We start from the raw sequence: 14455 nt of genomic DNA, 5'->3' as shown, positions 1-14455 counted from the left end.
GGATTGACAGGCGCAGCGCACGCGGCCTTCGCCGCCATCCCGCCGCCTCCGCCTAGCTCGCTCGCGCGGTTTATCGCGCAGATCACCCGCGCGCTATCAGACACTTTTAGTTGGCCGTACGGAACGGCGTTACGTACGCAGGAACGTTGCGGGTCGCGAGTGCGCATGCGCAGAACGTTCCGTACCGCTGGGCCGCTTGCGTACGTACGCACGCATCGTGTCGTTGCGTGCGTGCGCTACGGGCACGTTACGGGTTGCGTTGACAAGATGGCGGCGCCCAGCTCGCCGCTTCGAAATAAATACATGTCGCCGCTGCATTCTCCGACGGGATAGCTCGCTCAAATGGTAGCGGTTCGCTTTTATTTCGCACACTGTCGCCAACACGCAGAAGTATAAGCGATAACTAGCCCCTGTTTTTCAAATAATTTGGCGATTTTCAGGCTGTAGGCCTAACCGTGTTTACATCGTAGCAACGACACCTGGCGGAGCACTTTTCTGGCTTTTAGTCAATTATTTCATTTTCTTCTGCTTGCATAGTTTTTCTTGGAACAAAAAAAAAAGACTCGCGATGCAGCCAGCTTCGTTGCCAGTAATTAAATGCTTCTCGGCATTTCGATAGCTGCTGTGGTAGTCGCGGAGCACACGACGATCACAACCTGAAGCAAACAAAACCAACGTAACGTTGAACAAAACAGCGAGAACGGCTGGAGGAGGATTGGCGAGAGGCTTGGCTTGGCTGATGTCAAGAGCTTTTCAAGCATCAGTTCTTATTTCTTGCGCCAGATGGCGCGGAGAAGCACTGCGGAGAATTTCAGGATGCGCTTGGTACGTCCACTCGTAAGGACGCTAACGTACGGCTAACTAAAAGTGTGATGGACGCGCCATTCGTACCGTACGCAACGTAGTGAGCGTTGCGTACGTAAGCCCGTTGCGTACGGCCAACTAAAAGTGTCTATCTTTTAGTGGCGGCGTATCTTGGAGTCAATCTTTCTTGAGTCACGCTGTCACGCCGCAGCTTGCTGCTTGGTGTCGCTCCGCACGGTGGCGATGCAGGATAGTTTGCCAAAGTGGTTTTAACCGTTTAAAGCAGAAAAAAAATCTTAGTGGAAGCTGCAAGTGCTTAGTTCTACATGAAAGTATTAGATTCAATTTGTTTTTAAGGCGAAAGCCTTTAATGTCTCATCGTTGTAAGCAGCAGTTGTCGACAGAAATGTCACGCTTTTCAGTTGGTCGAAACAGTCGTGACGTCACAGTGCGCCAATTTCAAACGGGACCAATTGTACTTTGGCTAGTAACCATGGAACCAATTGAAGGGATCATATAGTGATGCTCCAAATAAGTTGGACTGAGCTTAGTTAATTTCTTAATTACCCAATTAGCCTAATTAACCTTCCTAGTCACACCACATAAATAAATAAAACCGAGTAGGAAATTGGCCAAGCTTGGGAATCGAACCCCGGTCTCCGGAGTGCGAGCCGAGCACGCTACCACTCCACCATGCCAGCTCGATGGTTTGGAATGAACAAAGGTGCGTCTAGTGAATACGGTGTCTTCGTTCACTCCCATCTTCCTCCCTTCCCGTTACGGCGAGGTTTAGGTGTCTACCGAGATATCGGAGTCAGATACATTTCCTTTCCTCAAAAACCAATTTACCGACGAGCAAGGCGTATTTGTCCGCCTTTCAGATTGGTCCAAATTGCCGTGACGTCACCGCGCGCGAATTTTGACGGGTGTCGACCGAAATATGTCAGGCAGTTACTGGGCAACTTCCTTTCCTCAAATACAATTTTCATTTTCTTCATTACGGCCCCTCTTCTTTCACTCACACTTCCTCCCTTCCTGTACGGTGCGGCTCGGGTGTCCACCGAAATGACAGAGAATAACAGCCCCATTTCCTTTCCTCAAAAAGCGTTGCGCTCAAAGGGCAACGCATCGCGCCGAACGGGTGGTGGCGTTCCTTGGACTCCGTGGCAGCGCTACAACACGCTGTCGCGTTCCACTCCTAAAGGCGAAGCTTAAGCGTCATTAATTGGCAGTTAATAATGCACCAACAGAATGTGAAGTGAACAATCGCGTAGCAGAATGCAGCACTCAGGCTTTCGCCTTTCACCACTTTAGCAGCTAAAGTTCCTCGTAATTTTTTGGTTCTTTTATGATTTGTTTATTTTTACGTTTAGAAATTTAGTACTTCATTTGGTCATTTGGCGTTGCAGAGGCAAGCGATTGCTACGCGCGCGAAGCGGATGCCGCGTACGTTGTAGTACGTTTCGCTGCGCACTTTTTTCCGCGCTGGTTGGCACTTCACGCCGCTGCAGTTTGCATTTTCCCCTTTTTCTGCGGTATCGTTTACTACCAGTGTTGCACTGAGATGTGAGCCTCGTTTTCCGCAAAAGTAAGTAACCTTCCATTTCTCTTCTGTGGTGAAAGCGTCGACTTTGCCGGCTAAGCCACTAACGCGCCTGATTGAACCTTTGGTTTACAAATCACAAAACAGTATCAGCCAGTGTTTTACATACCAAAGTGCAGCGTTGAATGTATTAAAACAGGGCATTTGCATGTATTTGAGCTTTTGTTAAGTGGATACAGCTAGGCTGCTCTCGCATGCCAGTTGCTTTCTTTACCAAGGCGATGACAAGGTGAACGTGACAAAGCTTCAAACCAACCAGCTGTGTTTTTAAGCGTCCGTTGATAAGCCGCGAATTTTTTCCTACACATTGATTAAAGTCTGTGCTCTATTGCATTCTGGCAGGGTTTTATTCTTGCCAAGGACTCTCATCTGGCCACCTGTGTGCTCCAATTCTCCTTGCTGTGATTGCCGTCAGTGAAACTCGCGTTAAAAAGGCTTTGGTTATCTAAACTGCGTCAAGCTTTTATTTCATTGCGATTGAGAGCCCCGGCACAAAGGTAGTTTACTCAGTGGTGCTGCTCTGTATGTGTGCAGGCTGTTTGACAGTGCAGTGAAGTACTACGGCTCTTTGCAGGCATATGGCAGCTTTTATTTTTGGAAAACCATTGCACCGTGCACAGCTGGCGTTGTCCCTACTTCACTGTGTACATTTTGTTTTGGGTACAGGCTGTTCAACAGTGGTTTTCAGAGGACCTCCTTGCCTGCTCAACTTCTCAAGTTTTGGTAAGCACGCTTTGCAGCTGACACCTTTTCTTTCACTTCATGATTTCTTGTATAGGTCTAGGCTCTTTGCTAATGTTCATTCCACAAGCCCCATTATTTGTTTGTCCTTTAGAACTCCAACTGCTGGCCGGAGGAGCAAGGACCTGGTCTAGTTTCACGCAAAATAACAGCAGCACCTTGTACTTGGTTGTTCAGACGACTTGGCCTGGAGATTGTTTCAGTTCTGAGGTGGGAATCTGGACTAATGCTTCTTGTGCAGTGGTGTAAGTAATCTCTTGCCCGCTCTTTGAGTTTCATCGTACAGATTAGAGAGGGCTTCTTTGGCAATGCAGTGTTAGGAACCTTATACACTCGCACTTTTATTTGTCTTATCTTTCAGATGTGCCCTGTGTGGCTGTCAAGTTAAGGTCCAAGATTTAACACATCTCTGGTGTATACTGAAGTGATGCAGGCATTACCAGGCCAGCAGCATCTCTGCTATGTTTTCATGCGACGGTGCAAGATGTCAAACATCAACCACCTTTGATTCAGCCACATCTTGCAGGTAAGAGAAAGCCTGTTTGCAAGATGCAGCTTAGGAGGTTCTATGAGTACAGTGTGCATCACAGTAAGGCAGTGCACTTGCTATTGACTGCTTGGCTTCCAGTGTCCATGCACGCTGTTTGGATTTTGCTTCAATTAAAGGCCTCCACAGTGATTGACTTCTTGAGTTTACGGTGAGCCGTAACACTCTGCTGAAATGCCGCTTGCAGTGACATCATATGCATCTATGTTTTTAATTAGCTTATTTTATTGCCTGTGCTGTCACTCCTTGCCATTTCCTGGTCTTATTTGCTTCCGACTCCTCATTGGCCATTCTACATGCACCTGACTGACTGTGCTTTTGGTTACTCTAATATTTTTCACTTCTGCAGGCTGCTGAACAGAGCTGGATTTGACTTCCCCTTGTTACCGTCTAGTTGGCATCCTCCTTGCAAGAAAAGCGATTTTTGGAACACCTAGCGAGCTCTTCAGTGCCATCCACATCACAGCAACTTTCTCATCAACGCATCCGTTGTGAACAAGGCCCGGGGCCGAATGAATTTTTGATTTAACATTTGGTTGCTGCTCGATGCTTTCCCGCCATCCAAGTGCTTACCATTGTAACGTCATCCAAACCAGTGAAGCTACCTCCTCCGTGGCTTCTAACATTAATTTCCTGATCCTTTTCTTTTTTTGTGTGTGGGTGTATGCACTGGATTCAATAAAGAGTAACGCAGTGACTGAAAAGTGTGCTAGCACATGCATTTATGCCTCATTAGTACAGCCATACATTTCTTGTAATGTGGGCTCATTGTTCGGGTCATTGCAAATCAGCTTTGAGTTCTTTTTTTGACTGGTGTATACCAGAAAAATGAACTATAACATTTTTAAAGCTTTAGAGGGTTTAAACGCAGCACTAAAATCAGTATTGAAATGCGTAACATAATCCAGGCACCCATTTCGAAAAAAAAGGAACGTCTAAAAAAATTCTATAACAGTTCTACCTCAGAAGTTTTCTAGCCGTATACAAGCGTAGCGTTAGCAGAGCTAATAGAAGGCTAGTAAACGTCTAACCCCCAAACTCTGAAAGCTTCCTTACCTCAGTAAGGAAGCCTTCATTGCAGTGAGGCGCCCTCATGTCAATCTGAAAGCTTCCATACTGAGGCTAACCCCCAAACTCTGAAAGCTTCCTTACCTCAGTAAGGGAGCCTTCACTGCTGTGAGGAGCCCTCATGTCAATCTGAAAGCTTCCTTACTGAGGAGCCCTAAGTAAGGTCGTCCTTGGTGCCTCCTCACAGTTGAGGCAGCTGCCAACTGCCTTCATGCGTCCTTACGTCGCTCCTGGCCCTGGAGGAGTGCTTCACCTCACTGCTGCCACAAGTGACTCCGCACACCCACGCGGGCGGCGAGACGCGGCGCAAGGACGCGAGCCCGGCGTGAGTGCAGTTGAGCAGGCGGGAGAAAATGGCAGCGTGGACTGACCGCTACGCGGGCGACTACACGCAATTTTTTAACCGTGCTTGTGAATATGCACTTGATGAAGTGTACCTGTATCCTCGAACAGCTAGGTTGCTTCGCGACGCGGTGAATCCAGTGGAAGTCCACTCAGAGGAAGAATTTGCGTTCAGATTCCGCAACCGTGTGGCTCTGTCACACTTGGGCATTCGGCGGCGAGAGCGAGCGAAATCCGCCGCCGCCGAAATGTTGCCTCGTTCACACCTCCCGACAACCACGTCGCCGCTCGTGGCGTGAGAGATATGGCTAGCAAATAGCATAAATCGACGTTGTCAATGTACCATAAGCGTGTGCATGCTTACGTACGCTAAACGCAGGTATTTTGCGGGACGTTACAACGTTTCTCAAATTTCCACTTTTAATTCAGCTTATGCAAGCAGCGACGCAATGACATGACGATTGACGTACGTGGCTATTCCCTTTGTATCTGGTGGACGAGTTTTCTGCCTAGCTCAGCCTAGTGGCGCCATCTCGTTGTTAGGGCGGAAACCATTTCTGTCAACAAACCGATGGTCTTAAGCCTAACAGCGGCTGAATCGTCAATCTAAATAAAAAATAAGGCAAATTTATCACTCATACTTTCCTTAGAGGCGAGATGAGAGGAAGCGAAAGACCGATGGCCCATTTATGGTCAGGGAACGCACTGAAAAGCGCAGTAACGACGACGAATTCAGTTTGAATCGAGGGGCCCAGCTTCGAAGGGCGCCGCCATGTTTGTTGTCACCACGGGAATGCAACTTCCTACTCGGCGTCCTATTGGCGGATGTGAAGGAACCCTCGAACCCAGACACGCGGCATGCGTTCCTTACTTGAGGAGAGGCGAGGAGAGCTTTCAGAGTAAGCTGGCTTCCTCCATCGAACATTTGCGGAAAGGCGGCCTCACGTAAGGTTAGGAAGACTTCTAAGGAAAGGAAGCTTTCAGAGTTTGGGCCTAAGTAAGGTCGTCCTTGGTGCCTCCTCATAGTTAAGGCAGCTGCCAGCTGCCTTCATGCGTCCTTACGTTGCTCCTGGCCCTGGAGGAGCGCTTCACCTCACTGCTGCCACAAGTGACTCCGCACACTCACGCGGGCGGCGAAACGCGGCGCAAGGACGCGAGCCCGGCGTGAGCGCAGTTGAGCAGGCGGGAGAAAATGACAGCGTGGACTGACCGCTACAAGCAGTTTTTTAACCGTGCTTGTGAATACGCATTCGATGAAGTGTACCTGTATCCTCCAACAGCGAGGTCGCTTCGCGACGCGGTGAATCCAGTGGAAGTGCAGGGGAAGAATTTGCGTTCAGATTCCGCACCAGTGCGGCTCTGTCACACTTCGGCATTCGGCGGCGACAGCGAGCGAAATCCGCCGCCGCCGACCTCCCGGCCACCACGTTGCCGCTCGGGGCGTGAGAGATATGGCTAGCAAATAGCATAAATCGACGCTGTCTATGTACCATAAGCGTGTGCATGCTTACGTGCGCTAAACGCAGGTATTTTGCGGGACGTTACAACGTTTCTCAAATTTCCACTTTTAATTCAGCTTATGCAAACAGCGACGCAATGACATGACGATTGACGTTTATGTGGCTATTCCCTTTGCATCAGGTGTACGAGTTTTCCGCCTAGCTCAGCCTAGTGGCGCCATCTGGTTGTTAAGACGGAAACCTTTCTGTCAACAAACCGATGGTCTTAAGCCTAAAAGCGGCTGAATCGCCAATCTAAATAGAAAAATAAGGCAAATTTATCACTCATACTTTCCTTAGAGGCGAGATGAAAGGAAGCGAAAGACCGATGGCCCATTTATGGCCAGCGAACGCACTGAAAAACGCAGTAACGACGACGAATTCAGTCCGAATCGAGGGGCCCAGCTTCGAAGGGCGCCGACATGTTTGTTGTTGCCGCGGGAATGCAACTTCCTACTCGGCGCCCTATTGGCCGATGTGAAGGAAACCTCAAACCCAGACACGCGGCATGCGTTCCTTACTTGAGGAGAGGCGAGGGGAGCTTTCAGAGTAAGCTGGCTTCCTCCATCGAACATTCGCGGAAAGGCGGCCTCACGTAAGGTTAGGAAGACTTCGAAGGAAAGGAAGCTTTCAGAGTTTGGGCCTAAGTCTAAAAAACTGCTTAGCTGAAACTTCTTTTAGATGTCAAGCTTTTCTTTCCAAGACTTTTTTTAGACGTCTATTAGCGCTTTTTGTGTTTCATGGGTATTCACCTGTCATGCATGCAGGGGTGCTACCAATTATTCAGTCATATTATTAGCCTGGAACATTTTTCGCGAGCAAAAATAAACTGAAGGGAACTCTTGTTCAGCTGTTGTCCAGTTATGCTTTTGGCGCTAGAAAAATTCTGTCTGAATTTGGAAAGTTTAGCTATTCATTTCAGCGCCTGCGTGCAACAAAAGCGCATGCGCATTGAAATCGTGCGTTTCTTTCTGCAACAACTTGGAAAATTATGTCAGCTTCTGAAGAAGGATGTTTTCCGACAAAAAGCACTCATTTACAGACAACAGTCTCGCATTCTTTCTAGAAAAGGAAGGTGGGAGAAGCACGTAATCTATTTCAGGATCGAAGACGCATCTCCCGTTTTGTGGGCCGAGCAGAACTGGGGGAAAAATCTTTTGTAGGAAAATATCTTCTAAGACAGCGGCAATTTTGCAAGTTGTGAACTGTTGTGAGGGTTTATTGACGTAAAATAGCGACAGAAAAATGTTTGCGGGTGAAGCTTGAACACGGCTTGGAGAAAGAATCGAAAATTGGTTTTGAGGAGAGGAAATGGTGCATTAACTATACCGCGTGCGTCTGGAAGAAAGATTGCTTTGGGCCGCAAAGTAAGAGTGTCTCCATTTCAATTAATTTTTAAAGTTCAACCATTCAGAGCAATCACTGAGGTTCCTAAAAGAAAGTAGGACTCACCATCTGAAGCTTAAATAACTGCGCTCATGCTGGAGGTTGCATGCATTTTGCAACGTACACCCCCCGTCAAGAGTGTATGAAAGGCGACTGCGCCGAAAACATGTAATAGCTTTGTGTCCAAAGCTTATTGCTGGAGATATAAGGGTGCACTGCGCAATTTGCACCATGACGATTAGTCTGCATATATTAATTCTAGAATGCATGGGAAGATGGGTACGAAATTGAATTATTTTGCTGAGAGTGTACATGAGCCTAAGTAATTCCGCACCCCCACCCTTCCTCAAAATACAAGCAGACAAACGTTCGACAGCACTTACCAGGATTGATGACGCCGTCGCTAAGTAAGCCTTTTGGCAGGCTATCGAAACACGACTGCACACCACAGAGTCACATAGCAGATAGCATGAGAAGCACCGTCCAGAAGCGCCAAGTGCAAACTACATCCGGCAGCAGCTGCCAGTAACGCGCAGTGCACTGACGGGTCGTGCTCTCTTCGCGGAAGGACGAAGCAGGCGCGCGGACATAGGCACCCTACAATATAGCGAACCCATGCGTCCCCTGCAGCCTTTCTTCATCGCTCCTCAGCCTTTCCTCCTTCTGCAGGCAGATCCTCTCTTCTTTTCTTATCTTCCTTCCTTGAACCGGTTTCCGCGTGTCGCCCGTGTCTGCTTTCTTGGTATTTCCCTTCTACCGTTTCCGTTTACCCAGCTTCCAGCTTCCGTTTCCAGAACAGCTGTGGAAAGACATACCTACAATTTTTTTTTTCGCCCCAACCCTCTTGTAATAGGAAAATACTCAGAAGTGGCACAAACCGCATTCCTCTCAGTTAGAAAATGAGGAAGTGCCACACACATGTGGGCGAAAGGTGGTAGTGGTTTATTAAAAAAAAAAAAAAAGTGAAGCAAAAGAGTGTTGCCGGCCGCGACAATTGCTATCTAATATCTTAAGCACCCGAGCTGCAGCCGGCGGAAACGAAAGGGAAAGGAAGAGGATAGTGAGGAGAAGTATAGAGGGGAGTGACAGAGAGAAAGGACAGGGGAGAGCTTTGTACACTATTTACAAAATACACAAGTAATCAAGTTCGCGCCGCTCGCGCGCTAATGTCCAAGCATTGTCCGAAAATAAGTGCGCGCGAGCGGCCACTGCGCACAATCACTTACACAAGAAGTAAACTGTATGTACATAGCCGCGCGCACGTAGCGTCCTGTCTCGGATTAATCGCGCGCGCGGCACACTGCACTAGCGGCCGGGGTGGGGCGCCCGGCCGCGTATACCGTCCGAGGTAGCACCCACGGAGCGTTCGTGTATGCGTGCACTACCTGGCGTAGAGCAAGCGGGCAGTCAAGTCCGCCTGCTCGATGAACGCACAGAGGCTCACCATTGTTCTGTCACGGGTGCGCGCACTGCCGCGCGGCCACAGGAGCGCTTCGAGACTGTCCGGGATGATTCCCAGCGCCCTGTAGGCCGCGAGCATCTCGCGACGCGGCACTGCAGAAGCGGTACAGCGAAGGAGCATGTGCTCCAATGTCTCCACTGCGCCGCATTCAGCGCACGCGTCGCTCGACGAAAGTCCGTGGCGCACCCGTCTTTCCCCGGGCCACACGCAGCCGACGCGCACTCGGATGATTATCGCCCGCTGGAGGCGCGACAGTGAGCGCGCGCCGACGAGAGAAATGCGCTCTCCTCGCGCGATGCGAGGGTCCGGGTGTTGCTGACGGAGGTGGTCGTAGATCACCGCACGCACGTCTTCCAGGGCGAGCGGTTCGTCGCTGGGAGGAAGCTGATGTGCGGCGGTGGCGAGCTCGTCGGCTTGCTCGTTGCCGCGGATGCCGCAGTGACCGGGCACCCACTGCACGCGAATACTGCATCTGCGCTCCGCGAGGCGCTCAATGCGCTCGCGTAACGCGCACAGCAACGGGGTGCCACGGGCGGGAGTCTGCAGGCGGCTGAGGGCGGCACGGGAATCACACAGCAGAGCACACCTGGGTGGCGGCGGAGTAAGGGTGAGCACCAGGTCCAAGCCCAGGCGAAGACCCAGTAGCTCCGCCGTGGTCGAAGAGCCCAGGTAAGCCACTCTTTGCTGGCGGTGCAGCTGCAGGGCGGGGATGGTGGCCGCTGCGGCGAGCGAGCAGTTTTCGCTCACCACGGAGCCGTCAGTGAACACAAGCAGATGGTCGCGCAGTTGCTCGTAGATGACGGCTCCGGCTAGCTGCTGCACTGCACATAGTGGTGTGCTGCGTTTTCCCGCGATGCCGACGATCTCTCGCTGTACCTCCGTCGTGAGGGGCCAGGGGGAGCAGAGGCCGTAGGGGGGCGTGGCGCGCGTCAGCTGGTCATATTCCTGCAGTGCCGCGCCCATTCTTGAGCGCGGGTAGTGACGAAGGCGCTGCAGGAGTTCCGCGCCGTCTGGTGCGCGGTGAAGACGGTCAATGTGGTGCAGCGAGCGCTGCGTGGCCTGTAGCTGCAGCGGCCACGCGCCCGCCTCGGCCAGTGTCGCCTCGCATTGCGAGTTTCCGGGTAGACCGAGGCAGGTCCGCAGCGCTTTGCGATGCTGCACCTCCAGTGCCTTCCATGATGGTTTGCGCACCGTGACGAGGGGCAGCGCGTAGAGTATCGCCCCTAAGGCTGCGGCGTTGTAGAGGCGCAGCGCAGTCTGCTGAGAAATCCCCTGGCCCCGGGCGGTGAGCTTGTGCACAGCGGCTGTAGTCCTCTTCAAATCAAATCAAATCAAATCAAATGCAGTTTATTTTCCGTCAGAAAGAAATCAACGGAGGAGGCTCGAGCAAAAAGTGAAACATGTTCACTTGATTGCGCTCAAGCCCCCTTTTACATGGCATGCAGTGACGACACACAGGTGGACATTATATAAAACATACTCGTGGAATATGGAAATATGAAACAAAGCAAGCAAAACGTACAAGGTTAAACAATATAGAGTGGTTTTGCAAAGCTCTCTTGTGGAACTTAAACAATTTTTTATATGTACAGCAAGTACGAAGACAAAACAAAATAAACTGTAGTAATTTACAAACAGAATGGAAAGTGCATAGGTACATATTCATAAAGGCAAACGGTTTTGCAACAGAATTGCATGTTATTATTTCAGGTGCACTAATTAGTATGGGTTGTCTGATGCTTGCTCCGACAGGAAATACCTAATTTTTGAAATACTAATGTGGTTAATGTCAATTCCGTTATGTTCAAGATTGTTTAAAAGTGTTGGTAATGAATGACGTAGCATTTTTTGCCCATAATTTGTCCGGGAATAAGGAACTTTCCAAGGTTCTGAAAAGCGTGTATCACGTACATGTGTTGTTCGAGTTAACTGTGCCATATATTTTAATTCTTGCTGGCTGTTACGAAGTTGTTGTTTGTATCTTTTTGCCAATGTATATAGGTATAGATTATGTACACTTGTTACATTAAGCTGCATAAAATATTCGCCTGTGTGGGCTTGCGAGTCGACCCCTACGATATGCCGAATAGATTTCTTTTGGAGTACGTGCAAACGATTTAGATTTGTGACGGTTGTTCTCCCCCAAACAAGAAAGCAGTAACTTATATGTGATAGAATCAAGGCATTGTATATGTGCAGTTTAATTGCTTGTGGTAGGAAAGAGTGAAACCTCGCTAGTATTCCGACAGATTTAGATATTTTTGTTATAGCATAATTAACGTGAGTGTCCCATAGCATATTTTTGTGCAGATATACGCCAAGTGTTTTAACTGAATCAACAAATTCTATTGGTTCGGATCCTAATGTGATATTTAAGAAGTGTGGTGCTTTCGATTGCCTGGGAGTGAACATGACTGCCTTTGTTTTTTTCGTATTAATGTCCAGGGAGTTCGCTTTACTCCATTGGTAGAGATATTGAAGGATCGCGTTAATACCATCCTCTAAGGATTGAAAGTTACGCTCGTGGAATAATAAGGTAGTGTCATCTGCATAGGATATATAATGTGGAACAGGGCTAACAGATGTGATATCATTTACGTATATGTTAAATAGGAGGGGGCCAAGTATGCTTCCTTGAGGTATGCCGGTGGTTACAGGTCTGTATGATGACATGTTGTTATCTATTGAAACGCTTTGCCTTCGATGTTGTAGATATGAAGTTATGAGTGCTAGTGGTGTTCCCCTTACTCCATATATTTCTAGTTTCTTTAGTAATGTTATGTGATTAAGACGATCAAAAGCTTTAGAAAAATCAATGTAGATGCCAACTACTGCTTCTTTTTCTTCAAATGCTTTTAGTATAATTTCTTTCTGTGTGAGCAATGCTAGTTCTGTGGATTTGCCTTTGCGAAAGCCGAATTGTGTCGGTGTTAACAAATTGTGCTTTTCAAAAAAATTGATGATGCGGATATGAATTACTTTTTCAAGTCCTTTTGAAAAGATAGGTAGCAAGGATATTGGGCGATAGTTTGATAAATTGTTGCGATCACCGCCTTTGAAAATTGTTATTACTTTAGATATTTGCATCTTTGCTGGGAAAACGCCTGTGGAGAGAGCTAAATTGTAGATATGAGTGAGATGTGGTGTAAGCAAGTCAAGTGCACCTTTTACAGGCCTTAGCTGAAGATCGTTTATGTCCCGCGCCGAACTGTTACGAAAAGAACTAAATACATCTTGGACTTCACTTTCACTTGTGGGAACAAAAAAGATGCTGTCTAAATTTCTAGCAATATTTCCCGTTGCTTCTACACAGTGAGCACTAGTAACCTGGTTGACTAGATGGTTGTAAAATTCTTCAGCTAGCTCTTGTCCACAAATAACTTTGTCATTTATAATTAATTCATGTGTATTCGGACTATGAGGGTTTCGATTAAGTAGCTCATTTAATTTCTTCCACATAACGTCAGATTTTATGGTATGACCCGTCTCAAAGAATAGGTAAAGATACCGCTGTTTTTCTTTCCGCAGTATGGCATTTGTTTTGTTTCTATATTTTTTGAAGGCTTTCCAATCTTCTGTATCGCGCGTGCGTAGAAATCTATGGAAGAGTTTGTCTTTCTTTTTTATCATTTTTAGGGACTCCTTGGTAATCCAAGGTTTACGTGATTTCTTGAATTTTTTTGCAGTAATGAAGGGGAACGACTGCGAATATGCATCTATTAATTTATTTAAAAAGTTATTATATGCATCATCAGCTGATGTTGTGCTATAAACATCACTCCAGTTTGTCTGTATAAGTTTACTACGAAAAGTGGATATTGTAGACTCACTGATGCTTTGAATTTTTCTGCTTGGAAGTGATACAGTATTCGTACGTTTAGGTGTTGTTTTACAGAGTAAAACTATTGCCAAGTGGTCGCTGATATTTGATGAAACTGTACCTGCTGTTGTTTCGTGCTTAGGCAGGTTTGTTATGAATAGATCTATCAGTGTGGATGATTTTGTGGTTATCCTTGTGGGAGTCTGAATCATATTACTGTAGCCTTGCGAGAAGAGTGTTGTCTGTAATAACTGCTCAGAGGTGGACGAGGTAAGCAGGTCTATGTTAAGATCACCTCCCAGGATTGTTGTGTAGTCATTCTTATTTGAAAAATCAAGTAAGGTTTCAAGAAATTGAAAGAAACTGTTCATGCACCCATCAGGCGGCCTGTAAATCACAGCGAAAATGTAGGGCTCACTAACTACGGCAAGACATTCGATGTAGTCATTGATAACAGCGAACTGATCAAGTAAGTCACACTGAAAGCACTTCCTAATATTCAATTGAATTCCGCCACCACGCTTTTTCGATCGGTTCAAAAAGAAGGTTTTATAATTTGCATCAATTATAGCATCACATTCTGCTGTAGACCACGTTTCCGTTAACATGACCACATCAAAAGGGAAGGTAAAGTTTTCAAGAAAAATATTAAGGATGTCTTCTTTATTACGACTTGATCTTATGTTCAGATGGAAGCATTTAAGACCTCTCATGTTTGCAGATGTGATAAGATTGTTAACTTCAGCAGGCTGTAATGCCATTCTGAATGACAAGATGGGATACTAGATAAGTTGTTGTGCTCACTGAATCTTTCCAATGTCTTTTTCGCATTGTATGCGAAGAACTTTTGACGTTTCATGTTTGCCAGCAAAGATTTTTCCGCCACGAACCCACACGAACTTCCAGTTTTGTTCTTTTTTCTTTTGTTTGGCCAAGCTGAGAAGCTTCTTCAGGGAGGGGCAAAGGTGTTCATTTATGTATATGGGATCGGAGCTATCAAATCCTAGATCTCTGTTTGTGAGGCGAGTCTTTTTGGCCTTTTCAAGAGCGCTGTCGCGTTTGGCGCGGGACTTGAATTGAATAACTATGTTCTTTGTTTTGCCGTCATTACGGGTGGGAACGCGGTGACATAGCTCAACATCACTGTCTGTGATTGATTCATGGATAGCAATCCCAACTTTGG

At 47.4% G+C, this 14455-nt stretch overlaps 1 long non-coding RNA gene across 2 annotated transcripts; it reads left to right on the top strand.

The window, feature by feature from the left end:
* The first annotated feature begins 2194 nt into the window (after nucleotides 1-2194).
* On the top strand, nucleotides 2195-4416 carry LOC149327672 (uncharacterized). Of its 2 annotated transcripts, XR_016286494.1 has the most exons (6): nucleotides 2195-2392; nucleotides 3074-3130; nucleotides 3243-3393; nucleotides 3510-3674; nucleotides 3777-3846; nucleotides 4045-4416. It is a non-coding gene; the product is annotated as an uncharacterized LOC149327672 (long non-coding RNA). The 2 variants fall into 2 exon arrangements; XR_016286493.1 differs by lacking the exon at nucleotides 3777-3846.
* The last annotated feature ends 10039 nt before the right edge of the window (nucleotides 4417-14455 follow it).

The sequence above is a fragment of the Amblyomma mixtum genome, chromosome 10 (assembly GCF_055824585.1).
Source record: "Amblyomma mixtum isolate Tamu chromosome 10, ASM5582458v1, whole genome shotgun sequence".
In the NCBI taxonomy this organism is placed as follows: Eukaryota; Metazoa; Arthropoda; class Arachnida; order Ixodida; family Ixodidae; genus Amblyomma; species Amblyomma mixtum.
The sequence above is the reverse complement of the archived record's forward strand: the minus strand, read 5'-3'. Positions and strand labels throughout refer to the sequence as shown.